The 27898-nt window shown below is 58.1% G+C and overlaps 1 protein-coding gene and 2 non-coding genes across 3 annotated transcripts in view; 2 read left to right on the forward strand and 1 right to left on the reverse strand.

Moving 5' to 3' along the window:
• The window catches only part of LOC120375609 (zinc finger protein 850-like), a gene marked incomplete at both ends in the record, with an annotated part of 390939 nt that overhangs the window by 93294 nt on the left and 269747 nt on the right, over positions 1-27898 (forward strand). The window lies entirely within an intron of this gene.
• Positions 20091-20172, forward strand: TRNAS-GCU. The gene has a single exon. It is a non-coding gene; the product is annotated as a tRNA-Ser (tRNA).
• TRNAT-AGU lies at positions 22092-22165 on the reverse strand. The gene has a single exon. It is a non-coding gene; the product is annotated as a tRNA-Thr (tRNA).

Raw genomic sequence — 27898 nt, forward strand, 5'->3', positions numbered from 1 at the left:
GGTGTTGTAATGTCCCTGCTCACATTTTAAGTGAACAAAAGATGGGTGCTGGGATTCTGAGACAGTAATGGTGAACCTCAAAATCCTGCCCTGGGGGCCAGACAGTTAAGCAACCAGCACCCACAACCTCTACCATGACAGCATCCTGTCTGGGAACAACTCACTGATCAATAGCTGGGTGTGAAATCCCATTTCTTTGTTGTTCTGTCACTGTACTCCCCACTTTCCTATTGCTTGTCTGTATAATCTCTGTCTGGTGCTGTGACTGTTTCTGTCTGCTGTATAATTAAATTGTTGGGTGTAAACCAATTAAGGTGGTGGGGTATAATTGGTTAGATAATCATGTTACAATATGTTAGGATTGGTTAGGTACATTTCAGTAAAATGATTGGTTAGGGTATAGCTAAGCAGAACTCCAGTTTTACTAAATAGTCTGCAGTCAATCAGGAAGTAAGGGGGAATGGGGATGGGGTGGGGGTGGGGTGGGGTGGGGGTCGGGGACCTGGACTTCGGTTTTGCTAAGGCGGGGAATAGGAACAGGGAATGGGAACAGGGACACACGCAAGTCTTTGTGGTGTCAGAGCTGGGAAGGGGAACACTGAGGAAGGAAATTGGAATCATTGCCTGCTGGAAGTTTACCCCAATAAACATTGAATTGTTTGCACCTTTGAGCGTCGTGCATTGCTGCTCTCTGGTCACGTGAGAAGGACCAGGGAATGGGAGGGTGATGGGATAAACCCTCTAACAAGTACCTCTTATTTTGCTGCCTGGCAGCTGGAGCTTTAAACTCTGCTTGTGAGGTCTGTGCCTTGGCCAGACGGGGACAGCCTGGAACTGGGAAATGCTCCTGGTTCCCCCGCCCCGTCTCATGTCAGGGTGCAGGCGCCGCTGTCCTCCCAGGTAAGATCCCGGATGTTTCGGTGCCCCCCATCCCCCATCCAGGAGCCCAGGTGTCCGGGTACCTCTGCCCCCATACAGAATCCTGGGTGTGTGGGTGTCCGTCCCTCTGCAGAGGATCCCGGAGTGTGGATGCCCTTGTCCCCCCCTACAACATCCTGGGTGGGTGGGTGCCACTCTCCCCCCCGTAGATCTCTGGTGGGTAGGTCCCCAGGGTGTGAGAGCTCCCAGCCCCCGATACAGGCTGGGGGAGGGGGGGGTATAACTGGCTCTCCCTGTCCTGCCCAGGCGGTGCTACAGCAGCTGTTCACAGGGGCAGCAACCCCACTGTCACCCTGCAGCTTTAACCTGCTCCAGGGGTGACCTGCTTCACCCTCCTGTGGGAGCCTGGGGACCCCGAACTTCCCAGAATCACCTGATTGATGCCGAGCTTAGCTCAGACACCGGCTCAGCATGGCAGGGTGCAGCCCTGACCATAGGCGGCAGGTTTGTATAATTTTTGGTGGGGCCCAAAATGGTGGTGCCCCCCCGCTCCCGCCCTGTAAGCCGATATAAAATGAAGCTACAAAGCGTTAGTGCCACAAGATTACAAGGTTGGAGAAGGGGTAGGGGGTTCCAGGGGCCAGTCAAGGGACAAGGAGCAGGGGGGGTTGGATGGGGCAGAGGTTTGGAGGGGCAGTCAGGGACAGGCAGCAATTGGATAGGCATGGGAGTCCAGGGGTTTATCAGGGGACAGGTAGGGGTGGGGTCCTGGGGAAAGTTGGGTGGGGTCTCAGGCGGGGGCAGTTGGGGAAGAGGAGAAGGGAGGGTTAGATAGGGGCTGGGGTCCCTCGGGGCCGTTAGGGGCAGGTGTCTCAGGAGTGGGTAACGGGGGACAAGGACCAGTGGTGCTTAGATAGGGGGTGGGGGTCCTGGGGGGAAGTTGGGGCAGGGGTCTGGGGAGGGGGCAATCAGCGGCCAGGGGCTGGGATTCAAAGGGCTCTGAGCTGCTGGCAGCCGCGGGGAGCCCTGAGCCCTTTAAATCCCAGCCGCCGTGGCTGGGATTCAAAGGGCTCTGGGCTCTCTGCCCCTGCGGGCAGCCCAGAGCCCTCCGATTCCCAGCCCCGGCTGAGATTTAAAGGGCTCTGGGCTCCCCGCGGTTGCAGGCAGCCCAGAGCCCTCTGATTCCCGGCTGCGGCTGGGATTTAAAGGGCTCTGGGCTCCCCGCCGCAGCGGGCAGCCCAGAGCCCTCTGATTCCCAGCCGCGGCTGAGATTTAAAGGGCTCTGGGCTCCCCGTGCTTGTAGGCAGCCCAGAGCCTCTGATTCCCAGCCGCGCTGGGATTTAAAAGGCTCTGAGCTCCGCCGCAGCGGGCAGCCCAGAGCCCTTCTGATTCCCAGCCGCGGCTGGGATTTAAAGGGCTCTGGGCTCCCGCGGTTGCAGGCAGCCCAGAGCCCCCTGATTCCCGGCTGCGGCTGGGATTTAAAAGGCTCTGGGCTCCCCGCCGCAGCGGGCAGCCCAGAGCCCTCTGATTCCCCGCCACGGCTGAGATTTAAAGGGCTCTGGGCTCCCCGGGCTTGGAGGAAGCCCAGAGCCTCTGATTCCCAGCCGCGGCTGGGATTTAAAAGGCTCTGGGCTCCCCGCCGCAGCGGGCAGCCCAGAGCCCTCTGATTCCCAGCCGCGGCTGGGATTTAAAAGGCTCTGGGCTCCCCGCGGTTGCAGGCAGCCCAGAGCCCTCTGACGCCCTGCCGCGGCTGGGATTTAAAGGGGCAAAACCTAGCTCCAAATATTGGTGGAGCAGAGCCCCTGATTTTGAATATTCCTGGGGCTTTAGCTCCACGAGCCCATATAAGTTGGCGCCCATGGCCCTGACCCCTGACAACCAGCTTCCTCCGCCTCCTGCTGCACAGCGAGGATCCCACATGAGAGCCTTTGTGCCCCACGTGTCCAGCCAGGTCCTCCCAGCTCCAGCTTTCAACTCTGCTTGTGAGCTCCCATCTCCGGCCACACGGGGCAGCACTAACGGCCTCATCTAAATTTGACCCTTCAGACCACAGATTATAACCCAGCGGGCAGATTATAGCCCAGGAAGCCAAATCCTTCCCCAAACTGACAGCTGAAGCAGAAGATCCCCTTGGAAAGATCAGGAATTTTGCCTTTAAAAACAAGGAAAATGTGCATTGGTCTCTTCTGTCTACAGCGAGAGATTGAAGAAACTCAATTGATTTCATTGACTGGAGGTTAAGAGGGGATTTAGTCACTGATTTTAAATATACAGTTTTAAAAATTCCCAGAGGGGGGAATATCTGATTTGAAAGGGTTCTTTAATTCACCAGACAAAGGTTGAACACGACCCCCTTGGTTTGCAGTCAATGTCACAAAACGCCAACTGGAAATTACCATTTTTTAACCGTGAGGCTAATTATCTAGTGGAACAAGTTCTGCGCAGGAATTGGTTAAATCCCCATCACTGCCCTGTGTAAATGAAGACCGCAGCTCTTGCTGCAAGACACCTGGTGTGTGAGTGTCCCTCTTCCCCTTCAGAATCTCTGGTACATGGTGCTTCCTCCTCCCAGTTCAAGATCCCCATCATGTGGGTGCTCCCATCCAGGATCTCCGGTGGGTGTCTCTGTCCCCCACCCCATGAACTAGCTCCCGTGTGTGGTTTCCCCTGCCTGCCCCCATCCGGGATCTGTGGGTGTCTCTGTTCCCCTTTTCAAGATCCATGTTGCTTGGGTGCGTCCCTCACCCCAAGTCAGAATCCCCAGCGTGTGGTGCTCCCATCCCCTCCAGGCTCTGCGGGGGTGTCTGTATAAAAAGAGACCCTGTCTCACTGTCTTGCCCAGGCTACGCTGCAGGGACTATTCACAGGTATGATCCCACTACTGATCAGCAGGGGACTTTTGACCTGCTCCATTTCCGACCTGGGCCGGTTCACCCCTCCTTAGGCAACCTGGAGACCCCAAGCTTCCTGGGATCACCGTATTGATGCTGAACTTAGTGCGGACACCTGATTGGCACAGCCTCCTGCAGCCCAAAACTCCTGAGCTCAAGCGATCCGCCGGCTTCAGCCTCCCCAGGCGCTGGGATCACAGGCACCAGCCACAGGGCCCGGCTTGTTTTGCTGTCTGGCAGCTGGAGCTTTAAACTCTGCTTGTGAGCTCTGTGCCTTGGCCAGATGGGGACAGCCTGGAACTGGGAAATGCTCCTGCTCCCCCCGCCCCCATCTCATGTCGAGCTGAAGGCGCCGCTGTCCTCCCAGGTAAGATCCCGGATGTTTCGGTGCCCCCATCCCCCGCCCAGGTGGCCGGGTACCTCTGCCCCCATACAGAATCCTGGATGTGTGGGTGTCCGTCCTCTGAAGAGGATCCCAGAGTGTGGATGCCCTTGTCCCCTACAAGATCCTGAGTGTGTGGGTGCTACTCTCCCCTAGAAGATCTCGGGTGCGTGGGTGGGTGCCCTGTTCGCCCTTACAGCATCCCTGGTGCACGGGGCCTCCTCCGTCCCAACTCAGGGGCCCCAGGGTGTGAGCGCTCCCATCCCCCGATACAGGCTGGGGCGGGGGAGGGGTATAACTGGGTCTCCCTGTCCTGCCCAGGCGGTGCTACAGCAGCTGTTCACAGGGGCAGCAACCCCACTGTCACCCTGCAGCTTTAACCTGCTTCCAGGGGTGACCCATGCGGGTCGGGAGTGAGGGGCACCAGCAGAGCTGAGAGTCTGGAGGTCAGGACTGGGATAGCAGGGGCTGCAGGTCGGGAGTGAGGGGCACCACAGAGCTGGTTGACGCCTAAGGGGCTGCGGGTCGGGAGTGAGGGGCACCAGCAGCGCAGTAAGGGGGGAGCGCAGCGCGGCCTCGAGGGGGCTGCGGGTCGGGAGTGAGGGGCACCAGCAGAGCTGTGAGGCTGGAGGTCAGGACTGGGATAGTAGGGGCTGCGGGTCAGGAGTGAGGGGCATTGGCAGAGCAGTAACTGGGGAGCTCAGCGGGAAATCCAGGGGGCTGCGGGTCGGGAGTGAGGGGCACCAGCAGAGCTCTTGGTGTGGAGATCAGGATTGGGATAGGAGGGGCTGCGGGTCGGGAGTGAGGGGCAGCAGCAGGAGGGAGACCAGGGGGCTGCGGGTCGGGTGTGAGGGGCACCGTCAGAGCTGGTGGAAACCTAAAGGGCTCCGGGTCAGGAGTAGGGGGCAGCAGCAGAACTGTGAGTCTGGAGTCAGGACTGGGATAGCAGGGGCTGCGGGTCGGGAATCAGGGGCACCGGCAGAGCTGGAGGGAGACTAGGGGGCTGCGGGTCGGGAGTGAGGGGCACCAGCAGAGCTGTGGGTGTAGAGATCAGGATTGGGATAGGAGGGGCTGCGGGTCGGGAGTGAGGGGCACCAGCAGAGCTGTGGATCTGGAGATCAGGATTGGGATAGGAGGGGCTGCGGGTCGGGAGTGAGGGGCAGCAGCAGAGCAGGAGGGAGACCAGGGGGGCTGCGGGTCGGGAGTGAGGGGCACCGTCAGAGCTGGTGGACGCCTAAGGGGCTCCGGGTCGGGAGTAGGGGGCAGCAGCAGAACTGTGAGTCTGGAGTCAGGACTGGGATAGCAGGGGCTGCGGGTCGGGAATGAGGGGCACCGGCAGAGCTGGAGGGATACTAGGGGGCTGCGGGTCGGGAGTGAGGGGCACCAGCAGAGCTGTGAGTCTGGAGGTCAGGTCTGGGATAGTAGGGGCTGCGGGTCGGGAATGAGGGGCACCGCAGCGCAGTAACTGGGTAGCTCAGCGGGAATCCAGGGGGCTGCGGGTCGGGAGTGAGGGGCACCAGCAGAGCTGTGGGTGTGGAGATCAGGATTGGGATAGGAGGGGCTCCGGGTCGGGAGTGAGGGTCACCAGCAGAGCTGTGAGGCTGGAGGTCAGGACTGGGATAGTAGGGGCTGCGGGTCGGGAGTGAGGGGCACTGGCAGCGCAGTAACTGGGGAGCTCAGCGGGAAATCCAGGGAGCTGCGGGTTGGGAGTGAGGGGCACCAGCAGAGCTCTTCGTGTGGAGATCAGGATTGGGATAGGAGGGGCTGCGGGTCGGGAGTGAGGGGCAGCAGCAGAACTGTGAGTCTGGAGGTCAGGACTGGGATAGCAGGGGCTGTGGGTCAGGAGTGAGGGGCACCACTAGAGCTGGGGGGAATCCAGGGGGCTGCGGGTCAGGAGTGAGAGGCACCGGTAGAGCTGAAGGAAGCCCAGGGGTCTGTGGGTCAGGAGTGAGGGGCACCGGCAGTACAGTGACTGGGGAGCTCTGTGGGAAGCCCAGTCGCTGCAAGTCGGGAGTGAGGGGCACCAGCAGAGCTGTGGATCTGGAGATCAGGATTGGGATAGGAGGGGCTGCGGGTCGGGAGTGAGGGGCAGCAGCAGAGCAGGAGGGAGACCAGGGGGCTGCGGGTCGGGAGTGAGGAGCACCGTCAGAGCTGGTGGACGCCTAAGGGGCTCCGGGTCGGGAGTAGGGGGCAGCAGCAGAACTGTGAGTCTGGAGTCAGGACTGGGATAGCAGGGGCTGCAATTCGGGAATGAGGGGCACCGGCAGAGCTGGAGGGAGACTAGGGGGCTGCGGGTCGGGAGTGAGGGGCACCAGCAGATCTGTGGGTGTAGAGATCAGGATTGGGATAGGAGGGCTGCGGGTCGGGAGTGAGGGGCACCAGCAGAGCTGTGTGTCTGGAGCTCAGGTCTGGGATAGTAGGGGCTGCGGGTCGGGAGTGAGGGGCACCGGCAGCGCAGTAACTGGGTAGCTCAGCGGGGAATCCAGGGGGATGCGGGTCGGGAGTGAGGGGCACCGGTAGAGCTGAAGGGAACCCAGGGGTCTGTGGGTCAGGAGTGAGGGGCACCAGCAGAGCTGTGAGTCTGGAGGTCAGGACTGGGATAGCAGGGGCTGCGGGTCGGGAGTGAGGGGAACCAGCAGAGCTGTGAGTCTGGAGGTCAGGACTGGGTTAGCAGGGGCTGCGGGTTGGGAGTGAGGGGCACCAGCAGAGCTGTGAGTCTGGAGGTCAGGACTGGGATAGCAGGGGCTGCGGGTCGGGAGTGAGGGGCACCAGCAGAGCTGTGAGTCTGGAGGTCAGGACTGGGAAAGCAGAGGCTTCGGGTCGGGAGTGAGGGGCACCAGCAGAGCTGTGAGTCTGGAGGTCAGGACTGGGAAAGCAGAGGCTGCGGGTCGGGAGTGAGGGGCACTGTCAGAGCTGGTGTACGCCTAAGGGGCTGCGGGTCGGGTGTGAGGTTCACCAGCAGAGCTGTGGGTGTGGAGATCAGGATTGGGATAGGAGGGGCTGCGGGTCGGGAGTGAGGGGCACCGGCAGCACAGTGACTGGGGAGCTCCGCGGGAAGCCCAGTCGCTGCAGGTCGGGAGTGAGGGGCATCAGCAGAGCTGTGGGTCAGGAGATCAGGATTGGGATAGGAGGGGCTGCGGGTGGGGAGTGAGGGCCAGCAGCAGAACTGTGAGTCTGGAGGTCAGGACTGGGATAGCAGGGGCTGCGGGTCGGGAGTGAGGGGCACCGTCAGAACTGGTGGATGCCTAAGGGCCTGCGGGTCGGGAGTGAGGGGCACTGGCAGAGCAGTAACTGGGGAGCTCAGCGGGAAATCCAGGAGCTGCGGGTTGGGAGTGAGTGGCACCAGCAGAGCTCTTGGTGTGGAGATCAGGACTGGGATAGGAGGGGCTGCGGGTCAGGAGTGAGGGGCCCCAGAAGAGCAGGGGGGCAACCAGGGGGCTGCTGGTCGGGAGTGCGGGGCACCGGAAGAGCTGAAGGAAGCCCAGGGTCTGTGGGTCAGGAGTGAGGGGCACCGGCAGCACAGTGACTGGGGAGCTCTGTGGGAAGCCCAGTCGCTGCAATCGGGAGTGAGGGGCACCAGCAGAGCTGTGGATCTGGAGATCAGGATTGGGATAGGAGGGGCTGTGGGTCGGGAGTGAGGGGCAGCAGCAGAGCAGGAGGGAGACCAGGGGGCTGCAGGTCGGGAGTGAGGGGCACCGTCAGAGCTGGTGGACGCCTAAGGGGCTCCGGGTCGGGAGTAGGGGGCAGCAGCAGAACTGTGAGTCGGGAGTCAGGACTGGGATGGCTGGGGCTGCGGGTCGGGCATGCGGGGCCCCCGCAGAGCTGGAGGGAGACTAGGGGGCTGCGGGTCGGGAGTGAGGGGCACCAGCAGAGCTGTGGGTGTAGAGATCAGGATTGGGATAGGAGGGGCTGCGGGTCGGGAGTGAGGGGCACCAGCAGAGCTGTGAGTCTGGAGGTCAGGTCTGGGATAGTAGGGGCTGCGGGTTGGGAGTGAGGGGCACCAGCAGAGATGTGAGTCTGGAGGTCAGGTCTGGGATAGTAGGGGCTGCAGGTTGGGAGTGAGGGGCACCAGCAGAGCTGTGGGTGTGGAGATCAGGACTGGGATAGCAGGGGCTGCGGGTCAGGAGTGAGGGGCACCACTAGAGCTGGGGGGAACCCAGGGGGCTGCGGGACGGGAGTGAGGGGCACCGGTAGAGCTGAAGGGAACCCAGGGGTCTGTGGGTCAGGAGTGAGGGGCACCAGCAGAGCTGTGAGTCTGGAGGTCAGGACTGGGATAGCAGGGGCTGCGGGTCGGGAGTGAGGGGCACCAGCAGAGCTGTGAGTCTGGAGGTCAGGACTGGGATAGCAGGGGCTGCGTGTCGGGAGTGAGGGGCACCAGCAGAGATGTGAGTCTGGAGGTCAGGACTGGGATAGCAGGGGCTGCGGGTCGGGAGTGAGGGGCACCAGCAGAGCTGTGAGTCTGGAGGTCAGGACTGGGAAAGCAGAGGCTGCGGGTCGGGAGTGAGGGGCACCAGCAGAGCTGTGGGTCTGGAGGTCAGGACTGGGATAGCAGGGGCTGCGGGTCGGGAGTGAGGGGCACTGTCAGAGCTGGTGTACGCCTAAGGGGCTGCGGGTCAGAAGTGAGGGGCACCGGCAGCGCAGTAACTGGGGAGCTCAGCGAGGAATCTAGGGGGCTGCGGGTCGGGTGTGAGGGGCACCACTAGAGCTGGGGGGAACCCAGGGGGCTGCGGGTCGGGAGTGAGGGGCACCGGTAGAGCTCAAGGAAGTCCAGGGGTCTGTGGGTCAGGAGTGAGGGGCACCAGCAGAGCTGTGAGTCAGGAGGTCAGGTCTGGGATAGGGGCTGCGGGTCAGGAGTGAGGGGCACCGGCAGCACAGTGACTGGGGAGCTCTGCGGGAAGCCCAGTCGCTGCAAGTCGGGAGTGAGGGGCACCAGCAGAGCTGTGGATGTGGAGATCAGGATTGGGATAGGAGGGGCTGCGGGTCGGGAGTGAGGAGCACCAGCAGCACAGTGACTGGGGAGCTACGCGGGAAGCCCAGTCGCTGCAGGTCGGGAGTGAGGGGCACCAGCAGAGCTGTGGGTCTGGAGATCAGGATTGGGATAGGAGGGGCTGTGGGTCGGGAGTGAGGGGCACCAGCAGAGCTGTGAGGCTGGAGGTCAGGACTGGGATAGTAGGGGCTGCGGGTCGGGAGTGAGGGGCACTGGCAGCGCAGTAACTGGGGAGCTCAGCGGGAAATCCAGGAGCTGCGGGTCGGTTGTGAGGGGCTCGAGCAGAGCTCTTGGTGTGGTGATCAGGTTTGGGATACGAGGGGCTGCGGGTCGGGAGTGAGGGGCAGCAGCAGAACTGTGAGTCTGGAGGTCAGGACTGGGATAGCAGGGGCTGCGGGTCAGGAGTGAGGGGCACCACTAGAGCTGGGAACCCAGGGGGCTGAGGGTCGGGAGTGAGGGGCACCGGTAGAGCTGAAGGAAGCCCAGGGGTCTGTGGGTCTTGAGTGATGGGCACCGGCAGCTCAGTGACTGGGGTGCTCTGCGGGAAGCCCAGTCGCTGCTAGTCGGGAGTGAGGGGCACCAGCAGAGCTGTGGATCTGGAGATCAGGATTGGGATAGGAGGGGCTGATGGTCGGGAGTGAGGGGCAGCAGAGCAGGAGGGAGACCAGGGGCTGCAGGTCGGGAGTGACGGGCACCGTCAGAGCTGGTGGACGCCTAAGGGGGTCCGGGTCGGGAGTAGGGGCAGCAGCAACTGTGAGTCTGGAGTCAGGACTGGGATAGCAGGGGCTGCAGGTCGGGAATGAGGGGCACCGGCAGAGCTGGAGGGAGACTAGGGGCCGCGGGTCGGGAGTGAGGGGCACCAGCAGCGCAGTAACTGGGGAGCTCAGCGAGGAATCTAGGGGGCTGCGGGTCGGGTGTGAGGTTCACCAGCAGAGCTGTGGGTGTGGAGATCAGGATTGGGATAGGAGGGGCTGCGGGTCGGGAGTGAGGGGCACTGGCAGCGCAGTAACTGGGGAGCTCAGCGAGGAATCGAGGGGGCTGCGGGTCGGGAGGGAGGGGCACCAGCAGAGCTGTGGGTGTAGAGATCAGGATTGGGATAGGCGGGGCTGCGCGTCGGGAGTGAGGGGCACCAGCAGAGCTGTGAGTCTGGAGGTCAGGTCTGGGATAGTAGGGGCTGCGGGTCGGGAGTGAGGGGCACCAGCAGAGCTGTGAGTCTGGAGGTCAGGTCTGGGATAGTAGGGGCTGCGGGTCGGGAATGAGGGGCACCGGCAGCGCAGTAACTGGGTAGCTCAGCGGGGAATCCAGGGGGATGTGGGTCGGGAGTGAGGGGCACCAGCAGAGCTGTGGGTGTGGAGATCAGGACTGGGATAGCAGGGGCTGCGGGTCAGGAGTGAGGGGCACCACTAGAGCTGGGTGGAACCCAGGGGGCTGCGGGATGGGAGTGAGGGGCACCGGTAGAGCTGAAGGGAACCCAGGGGTCTGTGGGTCAGGAGTGAGGGGCACCAGCAGAGCTGTGAGTCTGGAGGTCAGGACTGGGAAAGCAGAGGCTGCGGGTAGGGAGTGAGGGGCACCAGCAGAGCTGTGAGTCTGGAGGTCAGGACTGGGAAAGCAGGGGCTGCGGGTCGGGAGTGAGGGGCACCAGCAGAGCTGTGAGTCTGGAGGTCAGGACTGGGATAGCAGGGGCTGCGGGTCGGGAGTGAGGGGCACCACCAGAGCTGTGAGTCTGGAGGTCAGGACTGGGAAAGCAGGGGCTGCGGGTCGGGAGTGAGGGGCACCAACAGAGCTGTGGGTGTGGAGATCAGGATTGGGATAGGAGGGGCTGTGGGTCGGGAGTGAGGGGCACCGGCAGCACAGTGACTGGGGAGCTCCGCGGGACGCCCAGTCGCTGCGGGTCGGGAGTGAGGGGCTGCAGCTGTGCTGTGCGTGTGGAGTTCAGGAGTGGTAAAGCAGGGGCTGCGGGTAGGGAGTGAGGGGCACCAGCAGAGCTGTGAGGCTGGAGGTCAGGACTGGGATAGTAGGGGCTGCGGGTCGGGAGTGAGGGGCACCAGCAGCGCAGTGAGTGGGCAGCTCTGCGGGAAGCCCAGTCGCTGCAAGTCGGGAGTGAGGGCACCAGCAGAGCTGTGGCTCTGGAGATCAGGATTGGGATAGGAGGGGCTGCGGGTCGGGAGTGAGGGGCAGCAGCAGAGGTGGAGGGAGACCAGGGGCTGCATGTCGGGAGTGAGGGGCACCGTCAGAGCTGGTGGACGCCTAAGGCTCCGGGTCGGGAGTAGGGGCAGCAGCGGAACTGTGAGTCTGGAGTCAGGACTGGGATAGCAGGGGCTGCGGGTCGGGAATGAGGGGCACCGGCAGAGCTGGAGGGAGACTAGGGGGCTGCGGGTCGGGAGTGAGGGGCACCAGCAGAACTGTGCGTCTGGAGATCAGGATTGGGATAGCAGGGGCTGCGGGTCGGGAGTGAGGGGCACCACTAGAGCTGTGAGTCTGGAGGTCAGGATTGGGATAGGAGGGGCTGCGGGTCGGGAGTGAGGGGCACCAGCAGAGCTGTGAGTCTGGAGGTCAGGACTGGGATAGCAGGGGCTGCGGGTCGGGAGTGAGGGGCACCAACAGAGCTGTGAGTCTGGAGGTCAGGACTGGGAAAGCAGGGGCTGCGGGTCGGGAGTGAGGGGCACCAACAGAGCTGTGGGTGTGGAGATCAGGATTGGGATAGGAGGGGCTGTGGGTCGGGAGTGAGGGGCACCGGCAGCACAGTGACTGGGGAGCTCCGCGGGAAGCCCAGTCGCTGCAGGTCGGGAGTGAGGGGCATCAGCAGAGCTGTGGGTGTGGAGATCCGGATTGGGATAGGAGGGGCTGCGGGTTGGGAGGAGGGGCACCAGCAGAGCTGTGAGGCTGGAGGTCAGGACTGGGATAGTAGGGGCTGTGGGTCGGGAGTGAGGGGCACCGGCAGCACAGTGACTGGGGAGCTCCGCGGGAAGCCCAGTCGCTGCAAGTCGGGAGTGAGGGGCACCAGCAGAGCTGTGGCTCTGGAGATCAGGATTGGGATAGGAGGGGCTGCGGGTCGGGAGTGAGGGGCAGCAGCAGAGGTGGAGGGAGACCAGGGGGCTGCATGTCGGGAGTGAGGGGCACCGTCAGAGCTGGTGGACGCCTAAGGGGCTCCGGGTCGGGAGTAGGGGGCAGCAGCGGAACTGTGAGTCTGGAGTCAGGACTGGGATAGCAGGGGCTGCGTGTCGGGAATGAGGGGCACCGGCAGAGCTGGAGGGAGACTAGGGGGCTGCGGGTCGGGAGTGAGGGGCACCAGCAGAACTGTGCGTCTGGAGATCAGGATTGGGATAGCAGGGGCTGCGGGTCGGGAGTGAGGGGCACCACTAGAGCTGTGAGTCTGGAGGTCAGGATTGGGATAGGAGGGGCTGCGGGTCGGGAGTGAGGGGCACCAGCAGAGCTATGGGGCTGGAGGTCAGCACTGGGATACCATCCAGCCTAATGGTAAGCGATGCCCAGCTCAGCCCATGGCCAGTACGTCCTGCTCCACCCACGGCCGGGCTGGGAGCCAGGACTCCTGGTTCTTCTCCCCAGCTGTGGCAGGGCAGTGCAGGCTAGTGGTTAGAGTGGGGGTTGGGAGCCAGGGTATCCGGGTCCCACCGCTGGCTCTGGGAAGGGAGTGGGGGCCAGTCTTGTGCACCCCCACCGGCTTGAAGTGGTTTCCATCCTGTGCAGGGTTTACAGTTTTGTTCACTGGCTCTCAGCACCTCCCACTATACAAATTGTCCCAGTGCCGCTGGGTCTAGTGGTTAGAGCCGGGGAGGCCGGGAGCCAGGCAGGGGCGGTGGGTATAAGGGGCCCGGGGAGGCACCTGGCCTGTGCTCCACCCAGAGGCCCTGCTCCCACTCGTCCTCTCCCCGCAAGGCCCCATCCTCACTCGCCCTTCCCTGCTCCATCCGGCCACATGGGGCCGTGGGGAGAGGCCGGGGTGCAAACGGCAGAGAGGCAGGTGGGGGCTTGGGGGGGGGGGCGAAGAGGCACAAGTGGCAGGGCCTCGGGGGAAGAGACGTGAGAGGTCGGCGGGGGTCAGGGAGTGGAACAAAGGGGTCCTGAGGGGGCGTGTGGGCGGGGCTGAAGGGGCGTGTGGGCGGGGCTGAAGGGGAGTGTGGGCGGGGTGGAGGGGCGTGTGGGCGGGGCTTTGGCAGGAGGAGGCTGAGTGGCAGCAGGCCTTGGGGCAGGGCCACAGTCCGGGCCCGCCCAGCCTCCCAAGTGGAGGAGTCCTGCTGCCCATGGAGCCAGGACTCCTGGGTTCTGTTCCTGGCTCTCCCCCAGACTCCCAATCTGAGCTGGTGCAGCCCATCTCGCCCTCCCTGGTGCCTCAGTTTCCCCCGTGTGAGACGGGTCCCAGTGTGAACGGCTGCAGCGCCGTGGAGAATCTCGTCCCTTCTCCTGGCGGCTCCTTGGTAGCCCTGGGGAAGCAGCCAACTGCTGCAGCCCTGGCTCCCGTCTGGGCAGCCCGGGGTGGGGTGGGATCTGGGCAATGGGAAGAAGGAATCCCCCTTCCCCACCCCACCCCGGGACATGGCGGAGGCTGGTGCTGCGGGGCAGGGAGTCCTGCAGCCCTCGCAGGGGAGAAGGGCAGGTTCGGCTTGGCTGCTGATGGGGCGGGTGGGGCACTGCTGGACTGGGGCTCCCCTGCGGGGTGGAGATGGAGCACGGCCTGCTGGGAGCGGACGTCTCCTCTGGATGGGGAGGGTGACACTGGCCAAATTGTGGAGCCCTGTCCCCCAGACAAGGGAGGCCTCTCAGCCTTGCCGGCTCGTCTCTCTTTCACCAGGATCGGCCCAGCACCTGGCCTGGCCCAGACCCCCTTCCTCAGCGCCAGCAGCTGCCCATTGTGGGGAGTGGAGCGGCCGGGGCTGGGGCCTCTCACGCCCCCCCCCCGGGGAGCTGGGCCCGGGCAGTGGGGGGCTGCGGCTGCGTTGGGGGGTGGTGGGTTGGAGAGATGTCGGGGGGGGGTGAAACTGGGACTCCGGGGGGGAATGGGGCAGGCTGCAGGAGGAAGTGTGGGGGCCACCGGAGGAGCTGGGGGCTGGGGCTGGGAAGCCGGGGTAGTGGTGACACCGCAGGGGGCTGCTCAACAGGCAGTGGGCTGGGGGCAGGGTGGGAGCTCAGACAGGGGTGGGGTCAGGCTATTGCGGGTCTCCTGTGAATGGCACCAGACTGCAGGAACCCCCGGCCGGCAGCCCCTGCTGGGGGCTCTGGTCACTGCAGCCCCGATGCACACTGCTGGGGTCTAGTCACTGCAGCCCCCGCTGCACCCTGCTGGGGGCTCTGGTCACTGCAGCCCCACTGCACCCTGCTGGGGCTCTGGTCACTGCAGCCCCGATGCACCCTGCTGGGGCTCTGGTCACTGCAGCCCCGATGCACCCTGCTGGGGCTCTGGTCACTGCAGCCCCCGATGCGCCCTGCTGGGGCTCTGGTCACTGCAGCCCCGATGCACCCTGCTGGGGTCTGGTCAGTGCAGACCCCCGCTGCACCCTGCTGGGGGTCTGGTCACTGCAGCCCCAACCTCACACTGGAACTGGGGGGAAGGTTTCTTCTCGCGCTCCCATTGGTCAGGCTCTGCCTCCTCTTCCTATTGGCTGTCTCGGGAGAGGCGGAGTTTCCGAGAGGGCGTCACGTGGCCTTGAAGCGTTCGCGAGGCGGCTCCTGAGCAACCCAAACACCCCCGAGCTCCTCCCCACTGCCGCCCCTCCCCTCCTCCCCGCCCCAACACCCCTGAGCTCCCCTCCCCACTGCCGCCCCTCCCCTCCTCCCCGCCCCCAACCCCTGAACTCCCCTCCCCACTGCCACCCCTCCCCTCTCTGCCCCGCCCCAACCCCTGAGCTCCTCTCCCCGCTGCCGCCCCTCCCCTCCTCCCCCGCCCCAACCCCCGAGCTCCCCTCCCCAGTGCCGCCCATCCCCTCCCTGCCCCGCCCCAAACACCCCCGAGCTCCTCCCCACTGCCGCCCTCCCCTCTCTGCCCTGCCCCCAACCCCCTGAGCTCCCCTCCCGGTGCCGCCCTCCCCTCTCTGCCGCCCCAACCCCACCGAGCTGCCCGTCCCCAGTGCCGCCCATCCCCTCTGCCCTGCCCCAACCCCGAGCGCCCCTCCCCACTGCCGCCCATCCCCTCTCTGCCCCGCCCCCAACCCCTGAGCTCCCCTCCCCACTGCCGCCCCTCCCCTCTCTGCCCTGCCCCCAACCCCTGAGCTCCCCCTCCCGGTGCCGCCCATCCCCTCTCTGACCCCGCCCCAACCCCCTGAGCTCCCTCCCCACTGCCGCCCATCCCCTCTCTGCCCCGCCCCAACCCCGAGCTCCTCCCCACTGCCGCCCATCCCCTCTCTGCCCCGCCCCAACCCCTGAGCGCCCCACCCCACTGCCGCCCATCCCCTCTCTTCCCGCCCCCAACCCCTGAGCGCCCCCACCCCACTGCCGCCCTTCCCTCTCTGCCCCCGCCCCAACCCCTCCCGAGCTCCCCTCCCCAATGCCGCCCATCCCCTCTCTGCCCCCGCCCCAACACCCCCGAGCTCCCCTCCCCAATGCCGCCCATCCCCTCTCTGCCCCGCCCCAAACACCCCGAGGTCCCCCTCCCCAGTGCCGCCCATCCCCTCTCTACCCCTGCCCCAAACACCGCACCGAGCTCCCCTTCCCAGTGCCGCCCATCCCCTCTCTGCCCCGCCCCAACCCACCCGAGCTCCCCTCCCCAGTGCCGCCCCTCCCCTCTCTGACCCTGCCCCAACACCCCGAGCTCCTCCCCAGTGCGGCCCCCTCTGCCCCCACCCCAACCCCCGGAGCTCCTCCCCAGTGCCGCCCATCCCCTCTCTGACCCCGCCCCAACACCCCCGAGCTCCCCTCCCAATGCCGCCCATCCCCTCTCTGCCCCCGCCCCAACACCCCCGAGCTCCTCGATGCCGCCATCCCCTCTTCTGCTCCCGCACTCAAACACCCCCGAGCTCCCTCCCCAGTGCCGCCCATCCCGTCTCTGCCCCCCGCCCCAAACACCCCCGAGCTCCCCTCCCCAGTGCTGCCCATCCCCTCTCTGCCCCGCCCTAACACCCCCAGCTCCCCCTCCCAGTGCCGCCCATCCCCTCTTCTGCCCCCACCCCAAACACCCCTGAGCTCCCTCCCGGTGCCGCCCATCCCCTCTCTGACCCCGCCCCAACACCCCTGAGCTCCCCACCCCAGTGCCGCCCATCCCCTCTCTGACCCCGCCCCAACCCCTGAGCTCCCCTCCCCACTGCCATCCATCCCCTCTCTGCCCCCGCCCCAAACACCCCCGAGCTCCTCCTCCCCAGTTCCGCCCATCCCCTCTCTGCCCCGTCCCCTAACACCCCCAAGCTCCCCTCCCCAGTGCCGCCATCCCCTCTTCTGCCCCACCCCAAACACCCCGAGCTCCCCTCCCCAGTGCCGCCCATCCCCTCTTCTGCCCCGCCCCAACACCCCCGAGCTCCTCCCCAGTGCCGCCCATCCCCTCTCTGCCCCCGCCCCAACACCCCCGACCTCCCTTTCCCCTCTCTGCCCCGTCCCCAAACACCCCGAGCTCCCCTCCCCAGTGCCGCCATCCTCTCTTCTGCCCCCGCCCCAAACACACCCCGACACTGCTCCTGGTTTTGGGAGGGGAACAGGAGAAAGGACAAAAGAAGCAAGAGACGAAGAGAAAGGAGGGAGGGATGGATGGAGGAAAAGGTGAAACAAAAAGAACAAACTCTAATGTCCCCAGTGATTTTAAGGGACAAAATCCCAGGTACGGAATAAAATTCTGCCTCCTTAAGCTCGTGTTTTCCATGCCTAGATTTCAACTGTCGCCAGATGGATCAGACTGAACAGGTTTCAAACCTCGAGGAGGCTCTTACCTTCTAAACAGGGGCGGCTGTTTTCTAGTAAAATCAGGAAAAGGGAAGGAGAAAACTTTGAAAGAGGTTCCTCCTGGCGCTCAGGTACCTGAACCCGAATACTCTCTCAGTCCTCAAAGAGAGACCTGGAGAAGGAGACTTGCTGCAGCAAAGCCACAGGGGTCTCTGAGGTTTCCCTGGCCCCTCGCGCCTGTCCTGCCTGGCTGATGTCAGCATCTCTCTGTGAGGTCACCACCTCCCCACCACCTTTGACCAATAGTCTGAGGTCCTGCAAAAGGCCTTTGTGATGTCACTGCCGCACCCCTCCCTTGCTGGGCTAATGTCCTGCCCCTGGCCAGGCACTGTGGAGGTTTGAGCTACTCCTGTGGATCACCCCACTCAGGAGCGTTCGTTCTAGGCAGCAAGCCGGCTAGACAGGAAAACATCAGACGCTGCTCCCAATGCTACACTCAGTTTTTCAGAAATTGGTCGACTTTATGACCCGAAGAGACCATTAGAGCATCTAATCTGACCCCCTGCATATCACAGGCCTCCTGAATGACACAAGAGCTACTTTTGGGGCAAACACATTCCAGAAAACCATCTAGTCTTCATTAAATGACATCAGGAGATGGCAAATCCACCACTTTCCTTGGTAGCTTGTTCCTGTGGTGAATCATCCTCGCTGTTGAATATTTGTGTCTTATTTGTAATATGAATTTGTCTCTTTTCACCTTCCAGCGATTGGGTCTTGTTATGCCTTTCTCTGCTCGATTAAAGAGCCCTTTAATACACAACCTTTTCTCTCCATTAAGGCCCTTCAACACTTCAATGAAGTCACCTTTCAATCTTCTTTTGATAAGCGAAACAGGTTGAGCTCGTTCAATAGCTCACTAGAAGGCATTTTTCTCCAGCCCTCAGAACATTTATTGGCTCTTTGGTCATCAGACTCCTGAACTGCAGCTGGATGTGGTTCTTGTTCTTCTGCACAGTACAGCTCCTGGAGAAGAGGGATCTTCAAATGTACATTCGTATGATACCTTTGTTTAATTGATGAAAACATAAACTAGACAGAGGATTGGAACTGATTTCAGCTGATGGACAGCTTCGCTAGGTTTTTATGCATTTGGACAGCGAAATGTTGAGTGTTTACATTCATATCAAGCACCCTGTATAGTGGAGCTCCTGAACAGAATGGAGAATGGAAAATAAATGTTTTCCTTTTTTTTAAAAAAAGAAAGAAGGTTATAAGAGAACACAGGAGTTTGAACGAAGGACCACTTGAGCTGCAGTTAAGCACTCTATCACTGAGCTATACCCCTGTGACAACAGGAGTATAGAATTGTGATCTCCAGGACTTTGAAGGACAGACCCTGCTTCATTGAGCTCCGTTGCCATTCCCAGACCACAGGTGGTTTTAAAAATGGGGTTTGATTAAACTTCTTAAAGGTGGCAACCACCACAGCTTGCGCACCCACCGATATAGCTTCTCCCACTGACAGAGCTGCCACCTCTTGGGGAAGTGGATTAACTGCACCCACAGGAAAACTCTCTCCCCTCAGCATAGAGCAGTGGTTCTCAAGCTGTGGGTCAGGACCCCAAAGTGGGTCATAACCCTGTTTTAATGGGGTTGCCAGGGCTGGCATTAGACTTGTTGGTGCCTGAGGCTGAAGCCAAAAGTTTGAGCCCCACCACCCAGCGCTGAATCCCTCAAGCTTTGGTTTTGCCCTCCCTTAACTGGGGCAGGGCTCAGGCTTTGGCTCCCCTGCCCCTGCCTGGTGTGGAGGGCTTGGTCCCTCTTTCCAGGGCCATATAGTAAGGTTTTTGTTTTTTTAGCTGAAGGTTGCAGTGAAAGGAAGTTTGAGAAACCCTGGCATAGAGCCTCTGAATATGTCTAGACTTGGCTCCTGTGGCAGATCAGACACTGAAAGTGCAGCCATGGAGACACCACACACCAGCCTTGCCTAGCAGGCAAGAATCAAACCTCCACAGAAAGATGCTTGTTGTTTTTTAACCCATCTCCCTAAGCCCTCAGCCACCACCACTTAACAAAAGGGCTTTTCTACACTATGGTTCTGGTCTCACTGAAGGGTCATTTCCAATTGTTTGCTCAGACCAGCATTAGGGGAAATGGTGCCCTGGGCAAAGCTTGTACTGGCACTTCCCATTGCCCTGGATGATCCCCACTCCCCTTTACCGCTAGCTCCTGCACTCCCAACCCTTGCACCTCCTTCACCCCTAACTCCTGCCCCTCCTGTGCCCCCTTTGCCCTTAACTCCTGGGCCACCAGCCATTGCCCCTCTCCTGCAGCCCCTTCACATGGTTCCAGTGCTGGGGCCCTGCACTTGTTCTCCCTGTCCCTGGGCTTTGGCATCACGAGCCCCTGCTTAGCGAGAAGGGTTCAGTGGTTCCCAAAAAGTGGGGCATGACTCCTAGGGGGACACAGAGGAACATTCATAGGGGCACCTCAGGGTCTGAGCCAGCCCCCATGGAGGGAGCAGCACTGAGCCCCACTCTGCCCCAGCTCTTCTCCAACCCCACCTCAGCCTGGGGCTCTGGCTCCCAGCTCAGCCTCGACCTCTTACCCCTGTCCGCACCCCTCTCCCCAGCAAGCAACAGCCCCACTCCCAGCCTCGGTTTCCGATTGTGGTTTCCGAGGGTCCACAGCCATGGATAAGAGGGCACAGTGTGAAATGTTTGGGGACCCCTGGTTTAGGATGATGTTCTCAATGGCTTCTATGCAGTCCAATAAAAGCTATTCTCACCCACCCAGCCTCCATCAGGACGGACTAGGTATGTTCTGCTGCCCTCACTCATACAGGAAGGATAATAACATTTCATTCCACTCAATGCTAAAGTGATTTGTAACCCACCACCAGCTGAAACTGGTCATTTTGGGAAAGTGGCCCCATCATGCTGCATAGCTAGGCAGAGTAGGTGTGTCTATGCAAACACCGTCTGTTCCTGAAGTCTTTCCCAGCTCCTCACTAGATGTGAGGGGGAGCTCATTCAGCCCCTGCGTCCACTTAGTGTTTCAAAACTCCTTATTGTCCCTATCTCTGCTGGCCTTAGATTTCTCCTCCTGTTCATCTTTCAGCAGTTCTGATGAGGTGGCTGAGTAGTTAAGGTGATGGACTGCTAATCCATTGTGCTCTGCACGCATGGGTTCGAATCCCATCCTCATCGGACACATTTAGTCTTCATCCCTCCTTTATAGACAACCATCTCCCCCATTGGTACAATAACAGACCCAACAATGTTGTTTCTTGCAAACAAAAACCTTCTCAGGAACTCAGAACTCCCTTGCTTTAAATTAAATGTCTAAATCCCAGATTTCTTAAAAAAAAAAGAATTCTCTAGTCCTGTATTTCTTAGTTTTTATCTCAAAAGGTAACATCCTCATCATCTCCCCCAAACACCCCGGGACCTGCTGAAATAATTAAAATACCCCCATCCTGAGCAAGGCCAGAACAGTGAACCAGAGCTAGTGTCTAGGCCAAGCTGTTCTGAAGGAGGCAACTCAAACATTTTCTCCTGCTTCCCTTGGCAAGGTCTGACTGAGAAAACAAAATTCCCAAACTGAAAATTTTCTGCTGAAACACCAATACTAGTCTGGTTGGGGACTTTGATATGAATGTATTATTATTATTATTATTATTATTCTCTTCTGATTTATCTCAGTTCAGTGTTTGTCCTCCGGATGTGTTTACAGATATTGAGTTGTGGGGGAGAGAGGCCAATTCATAATGTCTCTACCCCCCTTTCATAGTGTCTTCCAACTTGCTAGGAAGCTCCTTTGCTGTGATGTGAGTCAAGCAGTGTCCATTGTCGCTGTGCTATCTCAGAGAAGTCTGCATTGTACACGGTTCCTGGGATGGTCCTTGGGAGTGTGGATCCCTTCAATGGGCCAGCAGCAAGTCTGGCTCCTCCCTTGTCGCACCTGAAAGTCTGGTGGGGGGCATTTCCCCACCTCATAACATATCTCAGTAACACACACCAAGCAAAACTTCATAACTTCCCAACCAATGTGAGCACACACAATCCAACATGATATTAATGTACAACAGATCAAGATTTTTGAAATGATACCTCACCAGGCAGACTTTGTACAAACCGTGTCATCATTATATGAGAGTGGTGAATATGGGGCTTCCAAGGCGCTGCTTTGAGTAGAGTGTGCCACACCTGGGCTTCCATTGCAATGGAGAAGTACCCTTAGAGTCCATCTCTCCTGGGATAAATATGGCAGCAAGGCTGGCCTGGGTCATCTGACTTGGGCTCATGGAGCTAAAGCTGAGGGGCTAAAAACTGTGGTGCAGATATTTGTGTTCACACTGAAGCCTGGGTGATCTCCAGGGCCTGCAGACATCAAACGATGAGGAATTCTGCACACAGAGAGGACCCTGCTAGTGGAAAATGCCTTTGGAAAAGCCCCTTCTGTCACCAGCTGTGGTCGTACAGTGCTCAGTGCTCTGCGTTGTGGCCTCAAGAGCCATGGATGCAAGTTGAGTTACGATGACCTTTTCCTTGTCTCCATGTTTCTTAGGTGCCTCCTTCCGACACTTTCAGAAAAAATGACTGGTTTCTTTTGGAAGCATCTGCACTGCAAGGCAAAGGCATCTTCTCTGCTTCCTCAAAAGATTGACCAAAAGGTGGGAAGAGCAGACACATTTGGCAAGGCACCACTGGGTGCTGCATCCCTAACCTCCACTTTACCTGGCAGGTGCCTGGCCCAGCTTAGCCACTCTGCTGGGCCAGGCACCTGCCTGCTCTCTGGGACTTTTCTCCCAGCTGCTCCATTTCTCATCACTGACAATCAAAAGGAAGGTGACATGACCTCTGTGTGTGGACATCCCCAGCAAATCACAAGGACGTGTGGCACTGGCGCTTGTGTTGCAGCAATTGCAGTCGAAGCCACCCCCATGCCAATGCCCGTCACAGCAGCCATTTCATCAACTCCCGGCGTGTGATTTGATTCTTTCCAATGCTTCTCTCCCAAAGAAGCCTTTTCCTTAACAAGCAATTACTTGATACCAAGGAGGTCTCTTCTGTTTCCTAGAAAGACACAGGAAAATGTGAGCAGAGGAGACAAAAGCCATGCAACAAGGCACCACTGGGAGTTGAACCCAGGATCTCCTGTTTACTAGACAGGTGCTTTAGCCAGCTAAGCCATGGTGCCTGCCTTGCAAAAGGGTTTACAACTGTTCCACTTGATGGTTCAGGATAACACCTGCAAATTCCAAAGTACAGACGTTCCCCATTTCCCTCAAGACTTGCAGACCTTGAGGTGTCTGGCTCTCCGTGCACAGCAAGCCACAGCTGAGTTGACAGAGGACTTCTAACATGTGCTTCTCCCACCAGCCACTGTGATCATATAGTGGTTAGTGATCTGTGTTTCAGTCGCAGCAACCTCGGCTCAGTTCTGAGTCATGGTAACCTTTCCTTCAGCTCTAGATTTCTCATTTGCCGCTTTCCAAGTGTGGTGGGGTGGCTGCCCCAAACAAGCAGAAGAAAGATTAAGGCAGCCTTGCAGAGGCTGTGCAGAACCCAGCCTATCAGGAAAGGGCTTATTGGGAGAGCCAATCAGGAGAAGGCTTGCTGGAGCAGCCCATATATAAAGGGCTGCTCAGCACAGCAAGAGTCAGTCACTCCTTGGAATTTGAGGAAGGAGGATTGGCTGCCCTGAAGGAAGGGCACCATGATCAGAGTAGTGCTGGGTGGGTAAGGGAAGCATGAGTGACCTCCTGGCCGACTACTGCCAGACTGAGGCCCTGATACAAAGGCGGAGGAAGGTGCTAGGTCTGTGGGGAAGTGGTCCAGAGAAACAGATGGCAGGGGTTGGAGGTGCACCCCTTTTGCCTCAGTCGCTGCTGACACAGGTGGCTACACCCTGGACTGCAACTGGCCACTGAGGCAAGTGTCTGGGTAGAGGACGGCTGCCCCCTGGAAGAGGGGAGAGACCTGAGTGGGGCACAGCCAGAGGGCTGTGTCCATAAGAGGACATTGAAGTCCTGAGAACGACATGGGTCCTAATGATAGAACAGATGGCAGCCAGACGCCACTAGATGAAGGCGCACCAGGGGACCAGAGCTAATTGCCAGGACAGCCAACAGGAGGCACTGCAGTGAGGCATGCCGCATGGCACCAAGACTTAGCCACAAGGAAGGCTCTCTCTGTCTTGAACCACTACTTAGAAGGATTCTGCTGACAGGTCTTTTCTTTTTATGAAAAGAGATACAAAAAAGGAGCCAACAGAGACATTAGGTTCAGCAAGGAAGAACTGGCAGGCCAAGCCAGGATTTCCTGGTTACTAGGAAGGCTCTTCAGCCAGCTCTTCCCAAAGACCACTATCCAGAGGCCTTTTAACAGCCACTGCAGATGTTCATCGACAAAGAGATGCCAAAATAGAGTTCTCCACTGCCTGCAGCCATCACACTACCAGGAGTTATGTGCACAGAGAGGCCCCTGCTGGTGGAGAAGGGCTTTGGTAGAGACTCTTCTGACACCAGCCATGGTCATATAGCATTTAGCACTCTGTGTTAGGCTTCAGCATCCACAGATGCAAGTTCAGTTAGGGGATGTTTTCTTGTCTCCACATTTGTCTAATGGCTCCTTTCAACACTTGTCACCAAAAAGACCTGTTTCTTTTGCAAGCAATGTACAGCTAGGCAGAGGCAATCTTCTCCATTTCCTCAAAAGATCACCAAGCTGCGGGGAGAGGAGACGCATTCAGCCAGGCACCACTGGGTGCTGCATGCTGAATCTCCTCTTTATTCAGCAGGTGTCTGTGAAGGACATAATCTACACAGTGTAGAGGTCAAGAATAGGAGTTTATTACACACAGCGCTGGCGGAGTGTCACCTTGCGTATTAGGCTCAGAGACACTGTCAGTCAATTGATTACAATAGAATATATAGATTTTCCATGGGTGGGGGAAAGTGACGAGATAGGCAGTTCCACACCCCAGGATAAGTTCTGCACCAAGACAAGATAACCATTGGCTACTGTGCTAACAGGTTACATAATGTCTCCACCCATGGTCTCAAGTTAGCAAGTTAACATTTAATGAATAATTTGATAAAATGTGAGTAGTATAAAATATCTATGTTGAATTCTGATTTGAGGTCCATAGGAAAGGAGCAACTCTTTTGATTGTCCAACAGGTACATTCCTAGGGGTTAAAGCAAAGAACCAGTGAAAGCATATGGCAATAAAGATTGTTTTCTGTGTGTCTAAAGGCAAGGCATTGGTCTCTTGGGAGGGAAGTGGAAAGATGCCATATCTTATACTGACATGTGCCTACTTCTCATAAACTCAAGATTGGATCTGTGGGAAGAACGTCTCTCTACAGAAGAGATTAACAGAAAAGGAAAAGGGATTCTTTGCTCAGTTTGCAACTCTGAATAAGACACAATTATTTACTTCTTAGCTCCAACACCTGGCAATTTGCTGACCAGGCCTATCTTAGCAAGCAAGGCTTTCTGTTTACCCCAGCTTTCTCTTAGCTGATCACTATTTGCTAGGCCTCTGGTCCCTTGACCATACTCTGGACTTTGGCTCTGGAAAAGAGCTGGCACAATCCATAGATCAGGTTGTTATATAAACTGCACATGGATTTGAACCCTTCACATCCAGTAATGGCAAAGTCCTTGGTTCCGGCTTGTAGCAGTGATGGAATAAACTGCAGGTTGAAATCAAGTCTCTGGAGTACATCCACACCTGGGATGGGTCATTCAGTCCTTTGTACAGAGCTTCAGTTTGTAGCAAAGTCCCTTCAGAGGTATGGAGCAGGATTGAAGACAAGATGGAGATGAGGCATCAGCCTTTTATAGTCTCTTGCCATGTGGTTTTTGCTTTCTTTGTCCCAAGGACACTCTATCCAGCACGTGGCATAGAAAAACTTTAAAGTTCTGTCCATAGGGCAGATCCCTGCATACCTTGCTGAGTCACAAAGCATATCTGACTTCTCTCAGTGGGCCAGTTGTATAGCTGATGGTCCTTAATGATCCATCAAGCAGGCTAGGCAGAATTGACACCAATTTGTCTGGCTGGAGTATTCCCCGGAAGCAGGCACAAGTTTGAAATACTCCCCAGGCAGCATAGAGCCAATATTCATGCGTCAACTACAAAAATGATACATCCAGAGATAGCATAATTCTAATCAGCCAATCATAACCTCTCCATAGACCCATTACACGACAACCTTCTATAATATTGGCTGCAAATATAGAACAGTGGTCGCAACGGTGAGCTATACAGTTACAGATTATGTCAATAACGTCACAGGAGATGACACGGCATCAGTGAGACTGATACTGGAATACTGCCTCCAGTTTTGGTGTCCTCATTTGAAAAAGATGTTGTGAAATAGGAGCTGGGTCAGCAAGAGCCACAAATGTTGTGAGGGCTGGAGAAAAATGCCTTCTAGGGCTATTGAACAAGCTCAACCTGTTTAGCTTATCAAAAGAAGATTGAAAGGTGACTTCATTGAAGTGTTGAAGGGCCTTACTGGAGAGAAAAGATTGGCTATTAAAGGGCTCTTTAATGTAGCAGAGAAAAGCATAACAAGCCCCAATGGCTGGACGGTGAAAAGAGACAAATTCATATTACAACTAAGGCACAAATATTCAACAGCAAAGATGATTCACCACAGGAACAAGCTACCAAGGAAAGTGGTGGATTCACAATCTTCTGATGTCATTTAATGAAGACTAGATGCCTTTCTGGAATGTGTTTACCCAAAAGTAGCTATTGTGTCATACAGGAGGCCTGTGATATGCAGGGGGTCAGACTAGATGCTCTAATGGTCTCTTCTGGCCATAAAGTCGACAAATTTCTGAAAAACTGAGTGTAGTATTGGGAGCAGCGGCTGATGTTTTACTGTCTAGCGGCTTGCTTCCTAGAACAGACACTCATGAGTGGTGATCCACAGGAGTAGCTCAAACCTCCAAAGTCCCTGGGCAGGGGCAGGACATTAGCACAGCAAGGGAGGGGTGTGGCAGTGACATCACAAAGACTTTTTGCAGGACCTCAGACTATTGGTCAAAGGTGGTGGGGAGGTGGTGACCTCACAGAGAGATGCTGACATCAGCCAGGCAGGACAGGGGTGAGGGGCCAGGGACACCTCAGAGGAGACCCCTGTGGCTTTGCTTCAGCAAGTCTCCTTTTCCAGGTCTCTCTTTGAGGACTGAGAGTATTCGGGTTCACATATACTTGAGCGCCAGGAGAGGAACTCTTTTGCAGGTTTCTCCTTCCCTTTCCCCTGATTTTACTAGAAAACAACCATCCCACTGTTTAGAAGGTAGTGGAGCCTCCTTGAGGTTTGAAACCTGTTCAGTCTAATGATCCATCTGGTGACCGTTGAATTCTACGCATGGAAAACACGAGATTAAGGAGGCAGAATTTATTCTGCACCTGGGATTTGTCCCCTAGAATCACTGTGGTCATTAGGGTTTGTCCTTTTGTTTCACCTTTTCCTCCCTCCTCCTTTCTCTTTGTCTCTTGCTTCTTTTGTCCTTTCATCTGTTCTCTCCCAACACCCAGGAGCTGTGTGTGTGTGTGTGTGTGTGTTATGGGGAGTGCTCTGCAGCTCCCACTGTGGAGATCCACCTCAAAAATGTGGGTCACTGAAATATGCCTTGGGCAGTGATCCTCACCGGTGACCTGGAGTCATCCTTTTTGGCTCTCTGGTGAGAACCCTCAGCTTCGTCCTCAGTCTCTACCCTGATTGGCTGAGCAGGGGTTATTGACAGGGAGTGAGACTCAGGTCCTTTGTTATTCTCTTTGAAGACCAAGGAAATAAGTCAGAACCAGTTCTATCTTTTGATGAATTTTGCTGCTTCTCTGCATTAATGGTCTCTGAGCAGTTCATGATTCTCTCTAACATTGCAGTTCTCCTCAAATACTTGCTGAATAATTACTGTACGCACTGTTGTTGGTGTGGAGCTCATCTGAGAGCACTTTTACTCAGGTCATTCAATGTAGAAAATTCGAGATCCGATGGTTAGTTTGAAAATCAGGGCTCTTGGGTCCTATTCCCAACTCTGCCACTGCCTGCCTGTGTGACCTAAAACAGGTAAATTCTCCTTTCTCAGCCTTAGCTGCTCTCTCTTTCAAATTGGGATAAGTAAATGATCCACTCCTACCTACACTCAACACACCTCACTCTTCCCCAACATACACGTTATCTCTCCCTCTACACACACACAGATCTCCCACACTGCAGTTGAAAGGCAGCTGGCAATCTAGTAAGATGCCCATTGAGCAATGAGCTTAGGAAACCGGCTGGCATTAGACTTGTTGGGGCCTGAGGCCTGAAGTCAAAAGTCTGAGTTTCCCGCCACCCAGGGCTGAATCCCTGCTCTGGTTTTATTCCTTCCCCACTTCTGGGCGGAGCTCAGGCTTTGGCTCCCCACTGCCCTGTGTGGGAGGGGCTTGGTACCTCTTTTCAGGGCCATGCAGTAAGTTTTTTTGGCAGAAGGTGGTTGCAGTGAAAAGAAGTTTGAGAAAACCTGGCATAGAGCATCTCCATTACTGAGCTGCAGCAGCAATGTTGCGGGGGAGTTTGAAATGTTGACGTGTCTTTAGCCTCTGAACACATCTAGACTTGGCTCCCTGTGGCACCCTGGGTGATCAGACACTGAAAGTACAGCCATGGAGACACCACATGGCCTAGCTGGCAAGAATCAAACTGCCACAGAAAGACACCTCTGGTTTCCCTAGCCCAGCTCCTCAAGCCCTCAGCCACAATCACTTAACACAGAGGATTTTCTACACTCTGGTTTCTGTTCTCACTGAAGGGTCATTTCCAATGGTTTGCTCAGATCAGCTTCCCCAGCACACCTACTGCTGTGCAGCTCTGTACGTGTGGCCATGGCTGAGCAGCAAGAATTCCTGCCCATTTCCCCAGTGG

The sequence above is a fragment of the Mauremys reevesii genome, linkage group 12 (genome assembly GCF_016161935.1).
Source record: "Mauremys reevesii isolate NIE-2019 linkage group 12, ASM1616193v1, whole genome shotgun sequence".
Classification (NCBI taxonomy): Eukaryota; Metazoa; Chordata; order Testudines; family Geoemydidae; genus Mauremys; species Mauremys reevesii.